This window comes from Tursiops truncatus, chromosome 2 (genome assembly GCF_011762595.2).
Source record: "Tursiops truncatus isolate mTurTru1 chromosome 2, mTurTru1.mat.Y, whole genome shotgun sequence".
In the NCBI taxonomy this organism is placed as follows: Eukaryota; Metazoa; Chordata; class Mammalia; order Artiodactyla; family Delphinidae; genus Tursiops; species Tursiops truncatus.
The window spans coordinates 174,150,391-174,170,789 of record NC_047035.1 but is presented as its reverse complement, the minus strand read 5'-3'; the positions used below and the strand labels follow the sequence as shown (position 1 = coordinate 174,170,789).

At 45.1% G+C, this 20,399-nt stretch overlaps 1 protein-coding gene across 21 annotated transcripts in view; it reads left to right on the top strand.

Annotated features, from left to right (window-relative positions):
* SVIL (supervillin) overlaps positions 1 to 20,399 on the top strand; it is a 236,585-nt gene that overhangs the window by 80,224 nt on the left and 135,962 nt on the right. The window contains exon 1 of one of the 21 annotated variants that reach the window (XM_073801747.1): positions 4,310 to 4,854. The exons of the other annotated variants lie outside the window; for them this stretch is intronic. The gene's annotated coding sequence lies outside the window, so the exon portion shown is untranslated. Of the gene's footprint in view, positions 1 to 4,309; positions 4,855 to 20,399 lie in introns of those variants that run through there. 21 annotated transcript variants of the gene reach the window in all.

The window sequence follows — 20,399 nt, the reverse complement described above, 5'->3', positions numbered from 1 at the left end:
CCAGCACCGTTTGTTGAAATGGCACCTTAAGTCAAAATTCTGTTGGGTATATTTGCCTGGTATATTTCAGGGTTCTCTACTCTATTCCACTATTATAGCTTTATAGTAAGCCTTAACGTGGGGTACATTGACTACTCTCACTTTATTCTTCTTTTTCAAGATTGCTCTAGCTATTCTAAGGCCTGCGCCTCTTCCTATAAATTTTAGAATAAGCTCGTCTTTATCTACCAGAATCCTTCCGGGCACGTTGATAGAAATTGCATTAAATCTACAGATCGTTTTGGGGAGAACTGACATCTTTCCCGTGTGGACTCTTCCAGCCCATGAACACAGTGTATGTGTATTTGTTTAGTTAGGTCTCCTTGGATGTCTTTCATCAGCCTTTTATAATTTTCAGCATACAGATCCTGTATATGTTTAGTTAAGTTTATGTCTATTTTTTTGTCATGATTGTAAAAAGCATTGTGTTTTAATTTTGGTTTCCACATGTTCATTGTTTATTATAAAACAGGTACCATAGAATGTAGTTTCTCTTGAGATCAATATCATAAGTAGTCATGGTTTCTAGATTAACCCACAAAAGCCAGATTAAAAGTCATACTGGGGGCTTCCCTGGTGGCGCAGTGGTTGAGAGTCCGCCTGCCGCTGCAGGGGACACGGGTTCGTGCCCCGGTCCGGGAAGATACCACATGCCGCGGAGCGGCTGGGCCCGTGAGCCATGGCCGCTGAGCCTGCGCGTCCGGAGCCTGTGCTCCGCAACGGGAGGGACCACAGCAGTGAGAGGCCCGCGTACCGCAAAAAAAAAAAAAAAAAAGTCATACTGAAGCTGATACAATGAAGTCACTAGAAAGAATGGTAGACTACCATATGGTTATTATCCTACTAGTATTAAATAATAGCAAATGAGGAATAGTTACTTATCAAATATCTCGGAGAGGTCTAAGTCTAGTTCTTAATTTATAAAATGTGATGTTCCGTTTTCTTCATGGGTATATCATTAAATCTACTCTCATGCATATCAGTTCTGATTACTGTCAAGTTTTTGGGAAGAAGTATGTATGACAAGAGTTTCCTGATTTCACGATATAAGAAAAAAAAAAGAAAAATGGAGGAAAGTATTTAAACAGATTGCGCAGGTAGAATTAACTGGACTTTGAACAAAGACAAGAAGCAAGTATGAAAGAAGCAGCCTCGGAGAATTATTCTACTAGACTCCAGTGCATTAAGCTAGGCCAGTTTGATGCTGCAGGGACCAGTAACCTCAGAGGCATCCAAAAGTTAGATGTTTCTTTTGTGGGAATGAATCTTTTTTAGGAAAACAACAAAAAACAAAAAACCCTGCATTGTTGCAGTAACAGTGTTATCTTTTCTTGAAAGAAAGACCCAGATAGTCAACTGTTTCATGTAAGTTTTTATTTATTTTTACCCTGCTTGCTCCAGGAAGAATGTAAAGCAGCTTATATAAATATATAAAACAAGATCAAATAAAATTAAAAAGGAGTAGAAAGCAAAATTGGTCAAAGGGAAAATAAGGTGAGGGCCAGGACAGAGATTAGGAAGTGACTGTGAAGCTTTGCTTGTCTGCTTGAGGTGAGTAAAAAATGTGGCTTGGACAAATTGTCTTTTTTTTTTAAATTTTATTTAATTTTTTTTTGAATTTTATTTTATTTATTTTTTATACAGCAGGTTCTTATTAGTCATCCATTTTATACATATCATTGTATACACGTCAATCCCAATCTCCCAATTCATCACACCACCATCCCCCCTGCCTCTTTCCCCGCTTGGTGTCCATACGTTTGTTCTCTACATCTGTGTCTCAATTTCTGCCCTGCAGACCAGTTCATCTGTAACCATTTTTCTAGTTTCCACATATAGGCGTTAATATGTGATATTTGTTTTTCTCTGACTTTCTTCACTCTGTATGACAGTCTCTAGATTCATCCACGTCTCTACAAATGACCCAATTTCATTCCTTTTTATGGCTGAGTAATATTCCTTTCTGTATATGTGCCACATCTTCTTTATCCATTCGTCTGGCGATGGGCATTTAGGTTGCTTCCATGACCTGGCTGTTGTAAATAGCACTGCAGTGAACATTCACCTCACACCAGTTAGAATGGACATCATCAGAAAATCTACAAACAGCAAATGCTGGAGAGGGTGTGGAGAAAAGGGAACCCTCCTACACTGTTGGTGGGAATATAAGTTGGTGCAGCCACTATGGAGAACAGTATGGAGGTTCCTTAGAAAACTAAAAATAGAATTACCATATGACCCAGCAATCCCACTCCTGGGCATATACCCTGAGAAAACCATAATTCAAAAAGACACGTGCACCCCAATGTTCATTGCAGCACTATTTACAATTGACAAATTGTCTCTAACCCTTGAGCAAAACATGAAGCCAGTGTTATTGGTTTTAGTTTTTTTTAACATCTTTATTGGAGTATAATTGCTTTATAATGGTGTGTTAGTTTCTGCTTTATAACAAAGTGAATCAGTTATACATATACATATGTCCCCTATCTCTTTCCTCTTTTGTCTCCCTCCCTCCCACCCTCTCTATCCCACCCCTCTAGGTGGTCACAAAGCACCGAGCTGATCTCCCTGTGCCATGCGGCTGCTTCCCACTAGCTATCTATTTTACGTTTGCTAGTGTATATATGTCCATGCCACTCTCTCACTTCGTCCCAGCTTACCCTTCCCCCTCCCCACATCCTCAAGTCCATTCTCTAGTAAGTCTGTGTCTTTATTCCCGTCTTACCCCTAGGTTCTTCATGACCTTTTTTTTTTTCCTTAGATTCCATATATATGTGTTAGCATATGGTATAATTCAAAAAGAGTCATGTACCAAAATGTTCATTGCAGCTCTATTTACAATAGCCCGGAGATGGAAGCAACCTAAGTGTCCATCATCGGATGAATGGATAAAGAAGATGTGGCACATATATACAATGGAATATTATTCAGCCATAAAAAGAAACGAAATTGAGCTATTTGTAGTGAGGTGGATGGACCTAGAGTCTGTCATACAGAGTGAAGTAAGTCAGAAAGAGAAAAACAAAGCCGGTGTTTAATCATGAAGGCTGCCCAGGGTATCTGCTGTCTTTCACCTGGCCACCGGACTGTCTGTCTAGAAGGAGGCGTCGTCCTGCAGGGTTAACTAATGACAGGAATTCAGATCGTGCTTGGGCGGCCTCTGCTGACTGAAGCAGCTGCTGTTCTGAGAGCTAACAGCCGGGTACCTGCCCCCGGGGGCGGTGCAGAGCCTTGGCCCAGCCCAGAGTTCTGAACTTTGTGCTTTATATTGAAGTCAGGATGATCCAGACGTTCTGTTATGCTTCCCAGCGACAAGGACACCCACAGGTGTAAGGATTTTTGTAGGCAGAGTTGCAACAGTAGTTTGAGTATCTAAAAAACATAAATAGGGCTTCCCTGGTGGCGCAGTGGTTGAGAGTCCACCTGCCGATGCAGGGGACACAGGTTCGTGCCCCGGTCCGGGAGGATCCCACGTGCCGCGGAGCGGCTGGGCCCGTGAGCCATGGCCACTGAGCCTGCACGTCCGGAGCCTGTGCTCCGCAACGGGAGAGGCCCCAACAGTGAGAGGCCCGCGTACCGCAAAATAAATAAATAAAGTAAAAAACATAAATAGCCTTTTAACAAGTGCTTGTGCTTGATGGTTCTTCCCCGCCCTGCCCATTAGTTACGTTTCTTCTGGTCTTTGAGTGAATTGAGCAGCCTGAGATCCATCTGAAGACAGATCCATCCATTCAGAGCGTGGTCTTTGGTTTTAAGGCAAAACCTTTGTGTTGTTTTAGAGAAATTACTTCCAGCACAATTCTATCTTCCGATGACTCATTTTCTATTGGAAATTCTCTTGTTGGAAGTGGGAAGAAACCCACAGAGGTCTACACAACTTGCAAACTGGTAGAGAGGCGTGTGCCTTTACAGCAAACTGTTTATGCGTGCATAGGTGTGTTGCTTCCTTTTTGAGAGTCTGTATCTGAGCTGGTTATGTGTTCTTTTATACCCCAAAGACTAGAATTAGAAAAACGTTTGCCCAGTCAGTTCCGTATTGTTGTAGCCCGTTCGGGAGATTGCTGGTGCATTTTTAGTTTCTCTGTAAAACAAGCTGAAAGACAATGTGACAGTTCTCATTGCATTTGAAATTGCTGCTGGCCAGGCCTGTTGCAACAGCTGGTGGGCGCCTCTGAGTTTCAGGAGCTATTTCTGGTGGATGATCTGGGATCAAGGCTCTCCAGTTCAGGCCATAAAAGGCCCGTCCCATGTGGAGCTGCTCCACTGCTTCTGACGGCGTCCTCAGAGGCTGAAGTGTCCTCAGGTTTTGCTTGGATTTACCCAGGAATGGATGGCCACACCAAGGCCAGATTGCGGAAGTTCAGTGTCAGGGGCACCAGGGGACCGACAGCTTCAAAAAGAAGACACTTGTTGATAATACTTTGGCGATCTTTTTTCAGAGAAACTTTTGGGATGTAGCCTTCACCTGTTTGCTGCACTTGCCACCCAAACGCCATTTGGAAAGCACCGTTCTATATTTATCCTCTTCTGAATCATCACTTCTGATAGATGCAGTTGCCTTGTTTGCATTGTGATACTTGGTTTTGTACAGTGTTCCCTGGGCTCACTTTTGATATTTTGCTTTTTGTTTAGAATTTGAAAGTAGTATTCACTGAAAGGAGACGCAAAGAAAATACTTGAGGACAGCCAAAGCCGAATTAGAGGATATAACGTGTTTTGTTTTGTTTATTTTTTAATTAGAAAAATAAGGAATTACAGAGTGATTTTTTCCCCCTTTAACTTAGAGGAACAAGGATTATACAGAAATTTGAAGTAAGTGAAAAACCTTCCTATAAATCTAAACGCAGTTGTTTTTTCTTAAGTGTCATCTGTCTGAGCATGCCTCCTAAGGATTTGTTGATTTCAAACACTGGAATGTTCCTGCCAGTATGTGCTAGTAATCGCATACTCCTCTGAGTACCCTTGGGCATGTTTTTTGGTTTTGGAATGATTGGGGGTTTTTTCTTAAAAACAAAAGAACTTACTTTATGGTACAGCGAAGTTGGTACTAACAATTTCGTCAATAGAATCTAGAAGGTACCTCCTGTCTGAATGTTAGCACTTGAAGCCTTGGAATTAAAAGCATGATACACAATACACAGTACTTCAGTCATTGTACCACAGGTATGAGGTTGACGTTCAGAAGGGCAAGTTTTATTTCGCGCCTATTATGAACCCACGGGGAAGCGTAAATCACCAGCGATCCTTTTGTGTGATCTTTGTTTTAGGGTTCTTTACCTTGACTCGGATTCTTTAAGCTTGATTTATAGAACTTCTTATGTTCCAGAATTTATTTATTTTTTAATCTCACTTTAGTTTCTAGATTTGGGGCTCTCTTTCAATTTTTAATTCTCCAAGAAAATAATGTCGTGTCATTCCTGTAAAGCCCTGGAGACAGCTGTCGTCTCTCTGTAACGTAGCTTTTGGTGATTTGCTTGTGCTGAAAAAAACGTGGTTTCTTTGATTTTTTTCTTTCGTTTGTTTGTTTTTGTTTTCTTTTTATTTCTTTCTTTATTTTAAAGATGGTTTCTGCATACTGTGTCAGATGGACCAATAGGGGCAGTCATTATTTTTATCAGGTAGAAAAACAGAATATTTATAGAGATGAACCTCATCGGTGAATACTGCCGTGGTTCTCAACCAGCTAGCGTGCCACAACCCTAGGGGCATTTGGAAATGCTTGGGGTGATTCTGTTTTTCATAATAACTACAGCTGGCGTTTGGGGGGATGTGGCTAAAATTATTAATGCCTTGTAATATGGGACAGTCCCCTGTGGTAGAGCATGGCCCTGGCCAAAATGCTGGTGGTGTCCCCCGCTGAGAAAAACTGCAGGGTATCAATGATTCCCTCGATCCCAGGGAGAAGCATCAATAAACTAGGCCTATAGGGTTGCCTCTTCTCACCAGCCCAGGAGAAGTCTTGGGAAGCCAAGCAGTGGGGTGTCCTGCCAGGAGAGATCATCCTTGTCTCTCCCTGAGAAGGTGGCACAGATGGGCAGAGAGAGGCCGTTGGCTCATCTTGTTTCCCCCTGTCGGCCCGGGACCGTGCTCGTCATCTCCCGGGGACACGCTAACTCTAGTGCCCCGAGCACACTTCCAAGCAAAATTCGGTCAAAGCACCCAGCTTAACATTACTTGCACTCAACACACACACACAGATACCCTTGCTTGTACTGGGGGACATCCTGTTTCTTGGTCACCACACCACTGCACGATTTTGAACTTCAATTCAGCATGAACACCTTTGGCAACACCTGAGGTCATTTAAAATTTTACAATTCAGAAATTGTATCCAAAGAAAAGGGCTTTTGCAAGGCTGTCCGGAGAGCTGCAGCGTTCAGGGTCAGAGGCTGCAGAGAGCTGTGGGGAGGGACCACCAGAGGCGTCTCTTCATTGCTGGTGTACAAAGGAAGTCATCTTCTCACTCCAGGGCGGCCTGGGCTTTTAGGGTACTCGCTGTTTTGTATTAACACACTGATCTCGGGGCCTCACTGTGACCAGGAGAATTCCCCGATCCGGACCTTTCCTGCACTTCCAGCCTCCTTTTTTTATAGCTCTGAACCAGAAGCCCCTTTGTCACCATCCCCACAGGTCGCCAAGGTGGCTAAGTCTGTGTCTGAAAGGAAGCGCTTGCCCCCCACTTCCTCGAGAGCTTCCCAGTTCCTTTACCTGGATGACTGCGTCGCCCTTAATGGATCCTTCTGCCCCAGGCTCTCCGCCGTGCGTCCATCGTCAGAATGACCTTGCTAAACCAAGATCGGAGCAAAAGCCAAACGTGCATCGTTTCCCACTGATGAGAGGCTACAGCCCAGCTCCCCAGCCTCCCCTTCAGGGCCTTTCATGCCACCATCTTTGCTGGGCCCCCCTCCCTGAAATGTTTTGTTTTGTTTTTTTGTTTTTGTTTTTGCGGTACGCGGGCCTCTCACTGTTGTGGCCTCTCCCGTTGCGGAGCACAGGCTCCGGACGCACAGGCCCAGCGGCCATGGCCCACGGGCCCAGCCGCTCCGCGGCGTGTGGGATCTTCCCGGACCGGGGCACGAACCCGTGTCCCCTGCATCGGCAGGCGGACTCTCAGCCACTGTGCCACCAGGGAAGCCCCAGGGAAGTGATCTTAAATGAGATTTTCCGGGAAGCCTCCTCTGACCTTCTGCCTCTGGGTTCCGGGACCTTGACTGTGCTTTAGCCCACAGGGCCCTGGCTCCGTGTCCCAGGCTCCCTTCCTCGGTAGGGGTGCCCAACAAGGCACCTGGGTCCCAGCCCCCGTGCGGCCCCAGGATCTAGCCCGAGCCCACTGCACAATGGCTGTTCCACAGGTGTGAGTTGCTAGAGTTGAATGCATTGAGATCACCTGTGGATTCTTCATGTCGAGACACTTAACTGAGCTCCATAAAATACTTTTGCTGTTATATATTATTCACGACAGAAGTGGGTGTTCAGTGTTAATAAGTTCTATGTTTTTTTCCCATATCTCATAACACAAGCAGAAAGACTTGTTCTCCTATTACAAGCCTGCTGGGGTTTCTGTATATGTGCTTTTGCCAAGAGAAGAAATTAAGGTGCGTGCGATGAAATCAGCCCCTTCATTATTGGAGCTTTGCCGAAAATGAAGAAACTCGTCTCGTGCTGTGCGTTGATTTAGGTACTTTTCCCAAGAATTAAGCTTCATCCCTACGGTGAAACGTCTCTGGGTGGTTTGCACTGCTGACCTTGGAAGGGGGTGCAGCACCTGGGTGTGGGTTCAGAGAGATCTCCGTCTCACTTTGTCATGGCCACGCCCTGACGCAGGAGGTTTTCAAAGTGTATTCACCTGGTAACTTGCTTATTCTCTTCTGAAAGTTTATCCTTTAATCCCAAGCAAGTTCATAACCTATTTCTAACCGGCTTTTGTATGCATAGAGTCGAAAAAAGTGCTTTCCTATTTGCTGTGGGATCATCGACTTGCCCGTGTCCCAGCCCCATGTCAGCACGTAGTGCGTTGAGTGTTTCACCTCAATATCACACACCTGTGTGCAGATCTCCCGGTCCGATGCATGTTTCCCGTCCTTGGTGAACTCATTCCCTACCGGGGTTCAGACGTGGACATAACAGAGCTGTTACCCAAGGAGGCTGGAAGGGATGAACAAAAACAACATCATTACTGTGTGCCAGGCTCAAGGCCACGCTCTTTCCCTGCATGATCTCAGTTTTACAAAGACCCCTGAGAAGAAACAGTATCATTATCCCCGTTCTACAGAGGAAAAAACCTGAGGCCTGGGGAGGCTCGCCCTAGGGCACATACCACGGGCTCAAGGTAGAGCTGGACTTGAACTCAGATCTGTCTCATTTCAATGCCTGTGTTCACAACCACTGCTTTAAACCAGCTCATCCCAGACTTCAGGGGCATCACCTGCCACCTTGTTAACGTGCAAGAGCTTGTCATGTGTGATTGGCTAGGGCTGGGGTAGCTAGAGAGGCAGCAGGCCAGAGCCCACGTGACACTGACGCCTCTGGTCTGAGGACCGGCTTTGAGTAGCTGGTTGTAAACTACTCTCAAGATGGAGGCAACCAGGTCGGATGGCGGTCTGAGGAGGCTTCTTCCCGGGAAAGAGGTGATTCTGCTCCTCCGTGCTTTTTGTGCCATCCCTCCCCATGCTTTGCCTGCACAGTTGCCCCTGTTTCTCTCGTTTCCACGTCTACCTTTCTCCTGGTTCCTTCTCCTCGCGTTGAAGACATACTCAGGTTTCCTGCATCCTAAGTAAAACTTGTCCTGACCTCAAGCTATCCCCTCTTTCTTTCTTTTTTTTTTTTTGCGGTACGCGGGCCCCTCGCCGCCGCGACCTCTCCCGCTGCGGAGCAGAGGCTCCGGACGCGCAGGCTCAGCGGCCATGGCTCACGGGCCCAGCCGCTCTGCGGCATGTGGGATCTTCCCAGACTGGGGCGCGAACCCACGTCCCCTGCATCGGCAGGCGGACCCTCAACCACTGCGCCACCAGGGAAGCCTGTCCCCTCTTTCTTTCACCACCCATTCACTCCTCCACAGCCCCCAGGTGCACGGAGCTCTTTCTCCCTCCGAGACCTGCTTCATCTCCCCGCTGCTTTGACCTCGCTGAGCATTCCTTCTGAGCTGCTCTCTCTGAGGATCCCATCTCGGTTGTAGTAAAGTTTCGAGACTCTGGCCTCAGCACTAAGCTTCACCAGACTGCTGTGTGCTTGGACCATCCTCTTGCCTTTCTTTTCTTTTCTTTTTTTTTTTTTTTAAGATGTTGGGAGGGGTAGGAGTTTATTAATTAATTAATTTATTTTTGCTGTGTTGGGTCTTCGTTTCTGTGCAAGGGCTTTCTCTAGTTGTGGCAAGCAGGAGCCACTCTTCATCGCGGTGCGCGGGCCTCTCACTATTGCGGCCTCTCTTGTTGCGGAGCGCAGGCTCCAGACGTGCAGGCTCAGTAGTTGTGGCTCACGGGCCTAGTTGCTCAGTGGCATGTGGGATCCTCCCAGACCAGGGCTCGAACCTGTGTCCCCTGCATTAGCAGGCAGATTCTCAACCACTGTGCCAGCAGGGAAGCCCCGGTTGCCTTTATTTTCTAAATCATTTTCTGTCTCTTCGTTTGTACAGCTCACCTTCTTAGGGTCCACGTTAAGGTAAAAATTCTTGTGCTATTCATTATACGTTGAGTTAATTATATGACCTGTCCATTTCAGGTGGAATATATTCACTTGGATTTCAGACCTTATTTTCTTGCTATGTTAGGGTCTATATCCCACATCCACAGTATTGCTAGAATTATGCATAAAGACGAACAATGAGTGTCTGACCCAATTTGTGAACTGTTTTTTCAAAATTTATTTCTTATTGAGGTAACATTGGTTTATAATATTTTGTGTTTCATGTGTACAATATATTTCAACTTCTGTATACTCTATAGCATGCTCACCACCAAAAATTTAGTTTCCGTCCATCACCATACCCGTTTCACCCTCCCCCCTCCTCCCCTTCTGGCAACCACTACTCTGTTCTTGTATCTATGTGTTTATTTTTGTTTGGTTTGATTTGTTTATTTTGTTTTTATATTCCACATATGAGTGAAATCATATTGTATTTTTCTCCATCTGCCTTATTTCACTAAGTGTAATACCCTCAGGTCCACCTGAGTTTCCACATATGGCAAGATTTCATGCTTTTTTATGGCTGGGTAGTATTCCATTGTGTGTTTGTGTTTGTGTGTATGTGTATCACATTTTCTTTCTCCATTCATCCATTTATGGACACCTAGGTTGTTTCTATATCTTGGCTATTGTGAATAATGCCACAGTGAACAGAGGGGTGCATATATCTTTTCGAATTAGTGTTTTCACAGTCTTTAGATAAATACCCAGAAGTGTGATAGCTGGATTACAGGGTAAATCTGTTCTTAATTTTTGAGGAATCTCCATACTGTTTTGCATAGTGGCCGCACCAGTTTACATTCCCACCCAGTATGTGAGGGGTGAACTCTGTTTTGGTCAGTGAGAGGCTTCTTGTTTCTTTCTGACTTTTCAGTTAGGTTCTGAGTATGGAAAGTAGGCAGAAATCTCAGGCTCAGATATATATATATATATATATATATATATATATATATATATATATACAGTCACTGAACAGAAAGATCATATTGATACCTTTATATTTTTAAGATTTCAAATACTTTAAGTATTCTACGCCCTGGTCTTTTCGTACATTCTGAAAGTACCGTATCTAATTTTATCTCATTTAACCAAAAATTTAAAATAGACACGTATTGTACTTGGACACACGTTATACACTCAACAACAACACACAGCCACTCCAGCCAAACCCAAGTAGGAAAGCAATTGGTTTTCAGTAGTAGCTTAAAATATATGGAATTAAGAAATCAGTTATGAAAGGGAAAATAACTTCTGAAAGTTTTAGTCCTCTTTTTGCATACGGATTTTCTTAGAGAAAGAGTTTTTTAAAATTGAAGCTGATATTTCAGCTTACCATGTGCTAGGATGGTCACCAAATTCAGCTGTATTCATTTAATTCTGCAGTTCGTTTATTCCTTTAACAGTTGCCATAATGAAACCCAAAGACAAATGACATTTGAATGTCTGTTATTGGTTGGCAAGTATTGTGTCGGATACCTAACGCAGCTCATGACGCCATACGTTTGAACCAGGTTAGAAGAAAACACTGGGGCAAGCCACTAAAAGGTAGACGGCTCTGCAAATTATGCTCACGGTCTTAATTTCCACCAGAAGTTCATTTCAAGCACACACGCATAATCCTTTGGCTTTACGATTTCATACATTTTTGATCAAAAGCGTTGAATATTTTACACTTCCGTGACTGGATAACCATTGCTGTGATGCAGTAGACCAGGATGAGTGAGCTTCCTGCAATGCCTTGTACCCCAGCACAGGAGCCTCCCGTGGAGATGGAATTTATTTATTTGGATGTGTATCCGTTCTTCTCTCCGGAGGCTTCAGAGAGCTTGCAGGCAGCTCACAGTTCTTAAATATTTAAATATTCAAAAGTGAGCTGCAGGAAGAAAGTGGAACAGGGAACACATGGGAGGAAAATATTGTGAAAGCAATGATAGCAAACCAGCTACGTGCTCTCCCCACCCTCAGCCCACCTCCCAGAGCTCCCGGGTAAAATTTTTCCTGCTCTGAGTGGACAAAGAAAATCTCATTTAGACCTTGAAGGTGTGTGACCCTGAGGAGTGCTTGGGGGCAATGACAGAGGAAGTGAGGACAACGCTTGTCTTAATAACCAGCTGTGTGACCTTGGGTACATTCTTAACCTCTCTGAGCCTCACTCATTCAAATGAGCGCCGGACTGGATGATTTCTAAAGCCCCTTCTACTGACATGGATGCTATAATCTAAAGATTTCAGAGCTTGAAAATATTCCAGCCTTCCCTGGAAAGGAAACCCTGCATCTGGAAGGTGGTGGTCCAAGATGAGAGAGGCGAGAACAAGTTAGAAATGTCTTGAGCGAGAACGCATATGTATGTACAATGTCTTCTCCTTGTACTTGCTGCTCCTGAAATGTGCAGCCAATTTCTTCCTTCTCCGTTGGCCTGATCACCATTCTTTGTCTTCAGTCCTTTCTGGAAGTTTCTACCATCATTTTAGATTAACTTTTCTCTAACTTGACATAGTCTTATCTTCTTTAGGGCTTTTACTTTTTCGCCTGATGTGAGACCCCCGTGTGGTCACGGCCAAGTCCAGGAGGGATGCCCAAGACTCAGTTTTTCTGGTCGTGACAGGAGTAGGCTGAGCGCTTTCTCTATCAGCAGTTATTTTCTGAGCACTTACTATGTGCCAGGGACTGGTACAGGTTTTGGGGAAAGAATAGTGAAAAACCAAAATCCCAGTCGTCATGGAGCTTAAGTTCTAATGGAATTGTACTCAAGTCCCCTGAGACTCTTCATCTTCAACCCTAAATGTGCCCTTAGAGTGCGTAAATGATGGAATTTAAAATACTTTGTTTCTAGCCCCAAGGAGGTACTTTTAGGTTTATTATCTGCCTACTGTTTGCATTTTCTATCTTCTGCAATTCTCTCTTCCCCTATAATTTATACTGATAAAGTTCATAAGCTTCTTAAAAAACTTTAATTTAGGCGAGTACAGGTCAGATACCTCTTTCTCTTTCTCTCTTCTTTTTTTAACCTGTGTTCCCTCCGCTGTCATAAAGGGCTATCTATAAAATGTTGATTCGTTGCCGAGGTAAAGGTGGACATTGATATCATCCACCAGGATGTTGCAGAAATAAGTCATTGAATCAGCTTGACTTCTTACTTTCAGACTTTGTGTCTCTTGAATCTTTTTAGTAAACTTAGAAAAAAATTTTAAAAAGCAAGGTCATTTTACCTGAAGACTTTGAAATGAGCTTAAACAGAGCTTGGGCATCACAGATGAACTATTATCGTGTAAGAATTGTACTGTGAGGGGAGCCGTCTGAGCAGAACCTTTGCAACCTGTACTTTAACATTCTGTGCATTTTTCTCCCTAAGATTATCCATCTGGTCAGCTCTACCACCAGGTGAAACTGACTGTGTTACAAACTAGTACATAAGCTGCTTTCCTGCTCACATTGTGTGTTAGCACTATTTTTACATTTAATTTTGCACAAGTTGGAAAGGGCGTTCTTGGTTCGTAGGACCGTAAGCATTTCAACATTTGTCCTTCACAAGAGAATGATTTCATTAAAAGTGAATCACAGCGTATCCAGATCAAAGTGGTCACATCAGATGGTAAATGGTTGCTCTGGGATTCAAGGAGGACAAATTACCTTGGTATTTGAACGAAGAGAGTTTTCAGAGCTAATTTTTATGAAGAGTATCTCTCTGGCTAATATGAGAGCTGATGATGACTTTTATAACTAATGAGCTCAAATTAAAGAAAAAGACTGACAGGTAGATAACTTAGGACGGGGTGAAGCCAGAACTGTTATTGCAGGCAAGTTGTGTTTCTGGTGTGGTCACTGCAAGAGATGATTTTGTTGAGCAGATGTGTTTGAACAGGTGCATGGACAGGCTTCAGGAGGTTAGACTGTCTCACAAAAACTATATGAAAAATGTTCCTCGTGGTGAAAGTTCATTTAATAGAGGAGAAGAGAAAGGGACTAATGACTCCCCAAACCTGAAGAACAAACACAGTCTTTCGAGAGACTAAAGCCTCCTCCTGATTATTTGTATAAAAGTGAGGCTCTCAGAAATTCCAGGTGACCCCAACCGGAGCTCTGCGGCGGCCCATCCAGCCCCTGAAACACGGTCAGGGCAGCCGGCGGGTCTGGGTCATGATTGTCCAGTAGGACTTTCTGTGTTGATGGACATGTTCTCTGTGGATGCTGTTCTGTCGGGTAGCCGCTAATCACAGGTGGCTTTGAGCCCTTGAAAAATGGTGTGTGCAGCTGAGGGACTGAACTTCCAACTTGAATGATTTTAGCTAGTTCAGACGGCAGCAGCCCTGTGTGGTGGACGGCGCAGGTCTGGGGAAGTGGATTTGCGCTTTACGCATCTGCTGATACAGGTTGGAGAACCTCAGTGCATCTTGGTGATGCTGGAATTGCAGCGGAAACATTTAAAATGCCGCGCTTTGTAAGAGAAACTGACGCTTATTGTATCAGAGGAAACTTTTCTGTGGATTCCCCACCCTTCCCACCAGTGCACAAATAAACATCCCCGATGCAAGCACACACGCGTGTGCACACGCACACACACACACACACACACACGGTGTGGTGTTATAGGTTCTTTGTGGCCCCGAACGCTTCAAATGTTCCTTTGCACGTTTTGAACTATGTATCCAAAGAGACGTGTTTGCAGCCTCACCGTCACTGATAGCGTTAACTTGAATCCGCAAGCTAATACCCCAGGCACCGCTTGCTTAACGCTCAATGTGGACGGACTTGCTGCGAATGCAGCACCGAAGTGGCCTGGGGGACGGGGCTGGAATCGAATGTGTCACCAGCGTGTCCTCTGGCTGCGTCCTGCATCTTTCCTGAGTCTGTGTTTTAGCCTGAGGTCATGGAGTTTTGTGAGAAATTAGTGTTGCACAGTTGTTTTGATTTAGTTTTGCTTTTAACTCTTTTACTCTTAGGGATACAAACCAGAGCTGTCCTTTGGGAGCCGGGGCTGTGCTGTGTGTGACGGGGACACTTTTCTGTGATGAGGGCTTGTGTGAAGTCTTGGTCTTTCCTGGAGAACCATGCCGGATGCTTGTCGTTTATAACAGTTTCTTTGGAGGACCAGCCTGGCTGCTAATGATCCTGTGTATCTTCCCCCAAATGTCTACGTCCTGTGAACCTCTGACAGTTGAGAACGTGGAATGGGAAGGGAAGAATGGAGGCTGGCCTGTGAACCCGCCCAAGTCACCTAGCCTCACACCTGAAATCCCAGGTGTCGACCTATACCACCTTTGTGTGTGTGTGTGTGTGTGTGTCTGTGTGTGTGTCTGTGTCTGTGTGTGTGTGTGTGTGTGTGTGCAGCTTTTCCCCAGAACCTTTACTATTAAAATGAACCCACAGCAAAAGAGAATGGGAACTCTTGGGCGGCGCAGGAAGGACATTCAGGGTTGGAGGATGCTTTAAGGTCGAGAAGGGCCAGCCAACATCCAAGGTCCTGGCCCTCAGCCCCGCCCATGAGCCCACAGCCCGGGTGGTTGGGGTGACGGCCTTGGGGAGCCTGGGGAGCCCTTCCCTCTGCACCCCGGGCTCTGACCACAGTGGCAGCCCCCGTCCCGGCGCCAGGGGCCTTCCCTGTTCTGCCTTTGCATCCTCTTCTCCTTGGTCTGGGGTGCCTCTCCCCAGCAGCCCCCTCAGCTTTCCAGAGCAGGGAACTCGCTGTCTCCCCCGGGAAGCTCTGCTCAGGGTGAAGCGGGCCTCCTGTTGCCCTCCCACAGCGACGGGCTCATCTGAGCAGCTCAGGGCAAACACCGGTGTCCTTATGTATAGAATAACCCGGGGGGGTCAGTTAAGTCTCCACTGCGTTTCTTTTCATTGAATATCCAAACAGACCAGAGTGATTTTCCCTCTACGAGTGCAACAAGACGTACCTATTTCTTAGAAGAATGTAGGGTAGTCCGTTATTAAACATCAGGACCAGAGAGGCGGGGATGCTCCGTCACGGCCCCTGCTGGACGCTTGTGTCCGCTGTGGGTGAACACATGTGTTTAATTGGGTCAGGTGACTATATATCAAAAAGAATTCAGCTCAGCTGTTGTGCTGAATGGATGTCTTTAAAATAACCAACCCCGTGCACTACCCGAGTCACCACCTGACCTTCTCTGGTTTGTTCGAGGAGTTGGTGAACATTTAGGGACGATATAAGGAGAGTTAGCCGCCTTCTCACCCTCCTCTTTCCTGTTCCCCACTTCTCTCCTTCCTTCCTTCTCTCTCTCATTCCTTCCTTACGTCTCTCCTTCCTTCTCTCCTTCCTTCTCTCTTCGTTCCTTATGTCACTCCTTCCTTCCTTCCTTCTCCCTTCCTTACTTCTCTCCTGCCTCCCTGCCTTCCTTCCTTCTCTCTTCCTTCCTTCTCCCCTTCCTTCCTTCCTTCTTCTTCCTCTTCCCTTTTCATCTTCCTTCTTCCTATTTTACTTCCACTTTCCCATATTCCCTTTTCTCTTCCCACCTCCTCTTCATCTTCAGCTTAACGATCAGGACTAGCATGCAGCCATGGATACGTGTAAGTTTTCCCGATTTGAAGGAGTGCCGTGATCATTTTAAAAACATATATATGACATCTATTTATATAGACATAAACCCTCCCTTTTCACAGCTCCGAGAGCTTTGGTAACGCTGCTAATACGAGAATTGGTCTTTCAAAAATCATGATGTTCTGAAACGTGGAATCTAAGTTTTTAGGCACCACGACATTCTGTGGACCGAGATTCTCATTTGTTGTTAGAGTGAACTGGTGACCTTTCCTTTCCTGTTACCTTTGTTTATAGATGCATCGTGCATGTCTGTGTGGCTGTGTGTGACTGACAGCCACACAGTATCTACTTACAGTGTTTAGAATGTAGTTTGCCACTGGTAAGAAGGAGACAGGGAGTACGTGACCGTCTAGTGTAATTTTAGTAGAGCGAAAATTAAAATCGAACCTCAGCTCCTGCTTGGGTGTTGGTTAACTCAAATTTAAATTTAGAAACGTTGTAATTATTTGGCTGTTATGACTTTCAAAAGGAAACCATATCATGTTGTATGTGTGCATGTGCTGGCCTTCAAAAATAGATGTTGCCGTGAAAAGATGGACCTCGCCGTCGACACTGCCGGGCGGTGCCTGTGAGTCAGTGGGCTTTGGAAGCGGTGGCTGTGAGTCGGTGCCTCTTCCAAGGAGTGTTAAGTGTCAGCTTTGGATGCATTGACTTCATCTTTAGTCAAAGCTCTTTTCTAAATGCTAACCGCCGAAGAGGAGTAAACACACTTGACCCTGATCGTAAACGTTTGCCCTACGTCTGGACAGTCTTAGCTTTCCCCGCCCAAAATCATTCTGTCAGAAGAGTCGTTAGAGTTTGACAGCCCAGCAGATTACCCCAGATCCCTCATTTTCCTCACACAGACTGTGACCCAGTATCCACGTGAAGACATTTCTTCTCTGGTATTGAAAAACCCCCTTCAATTTATATTCTTAAGCCGATGAAGTATATAAAAGAACTTGAACATGGGTGACTGAAAAAAATATATATATATATGGCTTGTGTGTAGTGCTTTCTGTCAGCCCTCTGGGGAAGGAATTCAAAGAATTGTTAGTTTTAGTTTCAGTTTATTATTTTTAAATTAGTTTTTATTGGAGTCTAGTTGACTTACAATGTTGTGTTAAAGTGAGTCAGTTATCCATCTGCATATATCCACTCGTGTTTAGATTCTTTTCCCATATAGGCCGCTTCAGAGTATTGAGTGGAGTTCCTGGGCTATGCAGTAGGTCCTTATGAGTTATCTATTTTATATACAGTAGTGTGTCTATGTCCATCCCAGTCTCCCAGTTTCTCCCTCTCCCCCGATCTTCCCCTGGTAGCCGTACGTTTGTTTTGTGCGTCTGTCACTCGAGAGTCTCCGTTTAGACTCCAGCGGCTGCTCCGTCTTCTTTCCCCTGGGGGATGTGATGGTCGCCATCCTAGGCTGCTCAGGCCTGGATCTTGAGTCGCCGCTTTTAGCACGAATCCCGCCCTCCTGCTACAGACCTCTGGGGCCTTCAAGCACGCGGGGGCCCCAGATGCTCTGCGTTAGAGCGTCTGCTGAAAGCCCACGCCTGTGACCTGGAAGAGAAGGGCCGCAGAGGGTCCGGCGCTCCCTGGACCAGTGCGCCTGGATGGTCACGCGTGAGTCACGGAGGCCCCGGGGTCTGCGAGTGGGTTTGGTTACAGGGTCCGGGCTGCGCCGGGCATCGTGGGTCTCTGTGAGCGGTAGGGCCGTGCGGGGCTGGGGTCTGCCTGAGCTTTGTCTCTGCTTCCGGCAGACGCTAACCCAGAAGAAGTCTGCCCGAGGCCCCTGATGACAGACTCTACCATCAGCTCTCCCCACCCTCAGAATCATGTACTGGGGTCTTGAATCCTCATCTGAGCCGGTGCAGCTATTGGGTTTGGGGCTTATTCTAGAGCTTTCTGTCTTGCATCCTGAAGAGGGCTGCATTAGCCAGCCCCCCAGGAGAACAGCCCGCTGCCCTCGCGCTCACGTGAGCCCCTTGGGAGCCGTCGTAGGGCTCCAGGTGGGCTGCCCCAGTCATTGTACTGCGTATAGTCTGGAGGTTACTGAGCCAGCTTTATATGGCCTGTGACATTGACCGTGTTCCAGGACTTGAAAACCTCTTCTGTCTGGGCCAGACTGTGCAATATTGAAGCAGGCGTCCGTCTTCTAAATCAGGTATTCCCCACCTGCTACCAAATTTGGCCTGTCCAGGCCATCTTTCCCCCTCCGTTCCGTGGAGAGCCGCACAGACACTGATTTGAGAAAAGTCTCATCCCTATTGGCATCTGGAGCCCACTGGCAACAAGTATACTGTGTACCTCGGAGGACACACAGAAACCCCACGTCATGGTCACGTAGGAGGAACCCTCCAGGAAATCTACGAAAAGGGTGTATTTTCACATACTTCTTGGAGAGTTTTTTAGTTAAGCCTACAAAATTTCTTTTCTTTTTTTTTTTGGTTGAAGTATAGTTGATTTACAATGTTGTGTCAATCTCTGGTGTCCAGCAAAGCGATCCAGTTATACATAGGTACCCATTCTTTTTTAACGTTCTTTTCCATTATGGTTTATCACAGGATATTGACTATAGTTCCCTAATTGGTCAGAATTTCTTAATGTGAACTTGCTAATTCTCCAGTTGACTTAGATTTAAATAGACAGCAGCGTGGAGAACAGCATGCATATATATGCAACACGTACACACACACACACACACACACACACACACACACACACACACACACACACACACACACACACACACACACACACACACACACACACACACACACACACACACACACACACACACACACACCCCTGTGTAGGGCCTTGGCACACGAGAGAAGATCCTAGAGCCAGCCAGCACCCCGGCCTCAGTGTAGACCACACAGAAGAATGGCATTACTTGGGTGCCCTCTGGCTGCCCTCTGTACCGTCATTTTAGGATTTTACTAACATATTATTTGAAACTTAAAATAAAATCTGTTCTTTAGAGAAACGCATGACCTGCCATGCACTTCCCATAAAAAATAGCAACGCAGTACGGCAAACCCTAATGGCAAATTAACAGGTTTGCTCTGTGAGGTTTTATTTATCTGAGATCTGTCCTGTAGATCAGTTTGTTGTAGATTTTATTTAATTTCAGAACATTGTGCACATATCATTGTGCACATATCTTGTCATAATCGCCTGAACTCCAGAGTTATGGAACAGGCTTACCTGTTTTTGTCTTAAAGCTAGAAACACACTTTCCTCAAATAGAAAAGGTCTAATAAGCCACCAGCCTATATGTTGAAAGAACCTTGAGTTGATCAGGATTTAAACGACGATTACATTTGGGCTTCTTCAGAGGCTCCTTATTAAGGTGGGCTATGATGTGGTGTTGCAAACTGTGTAGGGAAGCCATCCACTTACATTTAGACTTGATGAAAGTACAGTGAACTCTTTTTTTTTTTTGATTTGATACACATTTAATGGGGTTTTTTGAAGAGCAAAAGTTTTACATTTTGAAAAGGTTCCATTTATCAGTTTTTCCATTTATGGATTGTGCTTTTGGTATCGAATTTAAGGACTCTTTGCCAAGTCCTAGATCTTGAAATAATAAATTTATCTCCTGTTGTTCCAAAAGCTTTTACAGTTTTACATTTTACATTTAAGTTCATGATCCATTTTGAGTTAGTTTTTGAAATATAGAGCTTCAGTAATCAACACACTGTGGTCCTGTGGGATAGACACATAGATTGATGGAATGGAATACAGAGCCCAGAAATGAACCCGGCTAATGTTTTACAAAGATGTAGAAGCAGCTTAATGGAGTAAGGGTGGCCTTTCCAGCAAATGATTTTAGAGCAACTGCATATCCCAAAGGCAAAACAAAAAGAATCTAAACCTCACATGGTGCACAAAAGCTAAGTCAAAATGGTGAACTCTTAATTATCCTGAAAATTGGGTATTTCCAAGTGGCAGTGCTTCTAAGCATATCTGAACAGGTTTGGAAAATGTTTTTATACTTATATTTGGTATTGCTGTGTCTGATATTTAGGACTCCTTTTGCTTCAGGTGATCAATAAATACTTGTGCAGTGAAGAAGTTGATGAACGGGACACACACACACACACACACGCACACGCACACGCACACGCGAATG